This window comes from Notolabrus celidotus, chromosome 1 (assembly GCF_009762535.1).
Source record: "Notolabrus celidotus isolate fNotCel1 chromosome 1, fNotCel1.pri, whole genome shotgun sequence".
NCBI lineage: Eukaryota > Metazoa > Chordata > Actinopteri > Labriformes > Labridae > Notolabrus > Notolabrus celidotus.
Window position 1 is genome coordinate 35,903,805 of NC_048272.1, and position 6,292 is coordinate 35,910,096.

A 6,292-nucleotide genomic window follows, 5' to 3' on the forward strand; every position below is an offset into this window, starting at 1 on the left:
ATGAATGGGCACACACGCATGTCTATACACTCTAACTGAGCTGTGCTAGATTTGAGTCATTGATCCACCAACAAAGAGAATAAATACATGTAAGTGTTACATAAGTCAAGGTGTCAGTGACCTGAGAATACAACACAGAAAGAAGAGCTGGCTTTCTTTAAATGGCATAATAAAGCAAAAATAACAGCAGTAAGTTTAGACCAGGGGTTCCCAAACTTTTCAGCTCGCGACCCCCAAAATCCTGTGCCAAAGACTCGCGACCCCGCTGTCTGTCAAAGTGATTTAATGTGGCTTCATTTAGCTGGTCTGAAGAAAATTAGCCGATGAGCACGTGGCTGTGTTTCGTGTACTGTTATGAATGAACCTACTGCTGCTGATGCTCTTGATAATTAACTGTTCACTAATCCTAAACTTATGAGTCATCTTGCAACAAAGAAAGGCAGAAAACTCATTACATGTTCTATTTTCAAGGTTTTATTTCAAGTTTAGCTACTATTTTCGTCATATTTTTACTATATTGTGTAAAATGTACTGTTTTTAGATGACTTGGGGGAAAAAAAACATTCTGGAAGACATGTCACGACACCCCATTTGTGTCACGTGAATATAAGGCCTGTGTAGAGCTACATACTGGTCCTTCATGTTTATTATGATGTACATTTGGATACCAGATCAGTATCTTTAAGTGAAAGGATAGCAGCCTGTGTTTTGTGTTGTGAGTTAAATAGCACTCCGCTTCAGCCCCTTAATGCTGTTCCTATGAGAGCAGCAGCTCTAACAACATCCCAAGAGGATCTGAAGCTTTGTTATGCTTTTCGCTTGTTGCTAACCAGCCACTATGCTCAGCATCAGCAACCCCAACATCACTCAGAGAGCGGAGGCTACAACCCAACCACATCCTTCCCATGCTGCCAGCGTGGTGAGCTGTGCCAGTAAGTCAAGGAGGGTAAACACACTGCGATGACAGAGAATAACAGACAGTCACACACACCGTTTCACACTGTGGTCTCTGGGTGAATGTGTTTAATCTGAAATCTGTGGCCATATTACTCACACTGCAAGGATTTTTATAATCCTGCATCTTCCTTTTGACTCATGCACAAAAAATGCAATTCACAACAATGAGAGTAAAAACAACATTGCAGTAGGTTGATGCAATCTTTCACCAGGGAAACACTGAGGCATGGATGTGTCCTGTCTCTCCTGGGAGTAGATTTTATGTGCTCATGCAAAATAGAATTCCGACAGGATAAACAAGCTGCTCTTGGTATGTTTGGACCAAGTGGCATCCTCCTGTCTAAAAATATGAGTCCAATGCAGAAGTGCTAAAAACTGCAGTTCATCGAAGATCCGCTTGAGGCTGGCTCCGGAAGAACCGGAAACCACATACACAACAATTCAAAAAAGACGATCTTTACAGCAGAAGTAAACATGTTTAGAGTGGTCCCAAGGCAGGTACCTACACAACACAGACACAGTAAGACTTTAAAACCTCACAGCTACAGATAAGAAGAGAGACAGTTACAAAACAAAACACAGGTAGACCAATCAAGACTAACAAAACACAGGTAGACCAATCAAGACTTACAAAACACAGGAAGACAATATCAAGACTAACAAAACACAGGCAAACAAAATCAAGACTAACAAAACAGGCAAACAAAATCAAGACTAATAAAACACAGGCAGACAATATGACGACTAACAAAACACAGGCAGACGATATCAAGACTAACAAAACACAGGCAGACAATATGACGACTAACAAAACACAGGCAGACAATATGACGACTAACAAAACACAGGCAGACAATATCAAGACAAACAAAACACAGGCAGACAATATCAAGACAAACAAAACACTGGCAGACAATATCAAGACTAACAAAACACAGGCAGACAATATCAAGACTAACAAAACACACGCAGACAATATCAAGACAAATAAAACACAGGCAGACAAATCAAGACTAACAAAATGCAGGCACACATATCAAGACTAACAAAACACAGGCAGACAATATCAAGACTAACAAAACACAGGCAGACAATATCAAGACTAATAAAACACAGGCAGACAATATCAAGACTAACAAAACACAGGCAGACAATATCAAGACTAACAAAACACAGGCAGACAATATCAAGACAAACAAAACACAGGCAGACAATATCAAGACTAACAAAACACAGGCAGACAATATCAAGACTAACAAAACACAGGCAGACAATATCAAGACTAACAAAACACACGGAGACAAAAGACACAATCTTCTGTTGAAAATCTGTAAAAAAGCAGAGAAGTAAAACGGCAGATCCCCTTCTTACTGTTGAACAAAATGATATTTTGTGATAATTCATTTGATTGAGTTTCAATTGCGCTACACATTTTGAAACAAAACACGGGACTTACATAATCAAACCCAGCAACCATGGCATGTAGGATTAAAACGGGATGGATGTGAGATTACGTCCTGTGATAAATCATCTCCCTTCACACACCGATAGCTAAACCTAAGCTTGTTATTCATTGATTTTTTTATCCCCCACGTGTTTACATCTGGGAAATATGTGCTATCCTTTGGCTGTGACTCAGGGCTTAATTTCTCTTGAAGATGTAGCAGGCTCTTCCAAGAATCTGGTTTAGTCTGTTATCCGGGTAACACAGAGTATCAACTGGGGAATCTCTTAAGCACCTTGACAGAAATTTGAAGGGGGTTTCTTTGGGTTTTAATCATCATAGATTTCCAGATAACTCAGTTAAACTGCTTCCTGGAAGTGATCTATTTACATAACACATTGAATTTAACATAGAAATTTAAGTATTAAGGGTGTTGTATGATGTATGTGTTTTAAAGTTTCATAAGGGGAATTTTTAACTCACATTTTTGTGATCTGTAGTTTTAAATACCTGACTTGAACATAACAGGTATAACCACCTTAACCATCACAGGTCAAAGCTGTCACATTCGTCAAACTTTCAGGCCCATGAGAACTGCAGCAGCTAAGTCAACATAAAGGGCTGTCTCTCTGCTGTTTTATTTAATTATTGTTTATTCAATATTCTTCTAACCTGCCTTTTGTGCTTTTCATGCCTTTATTGAGCAGACAGCACAGTGGATAGATTTGGTAATGGCAGAGACAGACTGGAGGATAGCATGTTGAAAATAACCTGATTTGATCACACAGCCAACACCTTGAGGACTGTAGCTCCTCTACATGAGGTGTGATATTTGACCACAGAGCTAAGCCTGCACCTTCTACAAGGGGGATTTTAAATAGCACAGGCTTTTAATTTTCTAAAACTTGGTTTATCATTTTTTTTACTTAGTGTTTGAACAAGTAAGTACATGTAGAAACACATCCATGTACACCCACAACATCTCCCAAACCACCCGACAGCCGGAAAGGTTGTAAAAAAAAGAATACAGGTAAATGACAGATTAATACGGAGCCCCTAAAGTGACATGGGCAGAAAAAAAATATTTGATATGTTCCTGTGTGCACCAGAAACTAACCTGTGCTCACGCAAAACAATTCTGAAGATCACAAGATATTATTGCGTGCTCATAATAAAGTTTCCCGTGTTCACAACAAAGTTTCCCATGTGCACAAGGTACCAAGTGCGCACTTGAGATCAACCAGTGCATAACTGTCTTCCAGTTTTGATCTAAGTATGACAGTATGGCAGTTAGTTGAGCTTTATTTCAACCTTGGGTTTCATTATAAGGATATTATGGCTTTGCTTGCACATTGTCACCGCTTTATTGTCTCAGAACGGCCCCTTAAACATACATTCTATATGCAGTTTATGTCACGTGCACACCTAATACCTTTACGTGCTCTTGGGAAAGTATTACGTACTCACGAGAAAGTTTCTCGTGGGCATGCAATAATATTTTGTGATCTCAAGAAATGTTCTCGTGAGCACGGGAAAGTTTCTGGTGCGCACAAGAAAATCAAATTTTTTTTTCTGCCCATGTCACTTTAGGACCTCAATAGATAAAGATTGAAAAAGCAAAATAATAATAATGAGAATAATAATAAATGAGAAAACTGTAAATAACAATAATATAAAATAAAATAACTAAATAACAGGAGTGTAATTACATGGTGAGCATTATCCATAATAACAAGCAAGTCTGTATAGAGACAAAAGAGTCAAGTGCATAGTAGGTAAACCATCCTCAAGCAGACACCCAGACCTATAGCAGCACCAAAGACAAAAGTGTTCATGAACAGCAAACTAGATCGAAAGGACATTAGGCACCTGTGAGTGTGAATCATGCAAGTACAAACAGCACCATCATTACAAACAGTAAGTAAAGGCAGACATAGAGACATGGTGTAAAGGGGAATAATGTATACCGGCTCATTGAAGGACACATACGGTCTATTCTCAATCCCACACATGGAATAAAAAGCAAAAAGCTTCAGGAGACAAAAGCATTACGGCGTTTGTGGAAAGGGAACAGTGAGAGTGAAATCTGTAAATGAGGCGCAGGTAGCCATGAATTTCTGACGGGACTTGCTCCTATTGTATCTGAGTTTTTCAGGCTTTTAATTTTCTCCCTATATTTTGAAACAAAATTTCAAATATTCACCTAAAGAGGTTGTTTATAAACTAGCAACAACACTCACATTATTATACAAGTGGTTGTGATTGGGGCATAAGTTTCATCTTACAAGTTTGATGGCGAATCTCTCTCTCACATCAAAACAGATGAACACACACACACACACACTCACACACACACATACACACACACGCACACACACACACACACACACACACACACACACACACACACACACACACACACACACACACACACACACACACACACACACACACACTAACACACACAATCATTGAACAAATGTCAATGAAAAGTCACAGACACATCCAAGCTAAACCACTCTGTCACTCATTGATTGGACCGGATGTCTGTTTGTCAGAAATCTGCTTGAATTAATTATTTAACTAAAAATGTGAAAACATTCATACAGCAGCAGAGATTTAAAGCCTAACTGATATTTTCCATCCTTTGTTTTTTAGTGTTCCAAACAGCAGCTGAGTGCATTCATGCATTATATGAAACTGCATCAGACAGAGAGGTGTCTTAATTTTACTTCTTGTGTTTGCAGGAAGTTTTTTAAATCCTCCAATCAGATACAAACAAGGAGTCATCATCCAGCTCTGCAGGTTTAGTCAACTCAACGATTAATCATCATCAGCCTCACCAGTGAGCACCAAATAACTTTAATCCTTTGAATAAATTTTTTATAATTCTATTGTTGTATGCCCTACATTCCAGTCATATGTTGTGTCTAAGCTGCAGTGGTGGACAGTAACAAAGTACATTTACTTGAGTAATGTACTTAAGTACATGTTTTGAGTATCTGTATACTTGAGTATTATTTTTGGGGGAACTTATTACTTTTAATCCATTTGAAAGACAAATATCATACTTTTGACTCCACTACATTTCTATCAGTGCTCTAGTTACTCACTACTTTTGCTTTGAAGTCAGCTAATGAATTTTCTTTTCTGAAATCAGATCCTAAAGACCATAAACTGTTGGTGTACTTGTGTTTGGTTTGTCTCAGTGGTGTAGCCGTACTTCAATTGAGGGTACATCAAATGTTATTCAGATCAGTGCGTTCATTTAGTCATGGTGATGATGGCTATGACTGAGAAGGATGATGATTCTCTACCTGAGCACCACGGCCATATTTTAAACCCACGTTTGAGGTTTTGAAATAAAGAATGATTGTTTGTATTGTTGTAAATCTCTGATCTGTTTACCACATCAACTTCATCACAGCCTACAAAACATCAGCATCTAACCTGAGAAAGCATGTGGAGGTCTGTAGCTAACACACTGCTTTGATTCCAGATGAACATTTGAAACTTGTCTGTGCTTGTAGTAACTTAGTTTATATTTCATGGTATACTTTTTAGATATGAAATCATGTTTTCTAGATAAACAGAACTGAGCAGAATAAACACCCATGCATTCTTGACTGCACTCATGCTTTGTGAAAATACTTACTTTCTTATTATTTAGAGATATTTTAAAAAGTACTTTGAATACTTCAGTATTTTTAAAAGCAAGTACTCCAGGACTTTAACTCAAGTCATTATCTGACTGAACAACTTTCACTTGTATTGGAGTAATGTTTGACCAGGAGGATCTATACCTTGACTTAAGCAATGAAGACGTGTACTTTGTCCACCACTCTCATCTGTAGTGCAGCCATCCGTCACTTGCCAGGGATTTAACCCCAG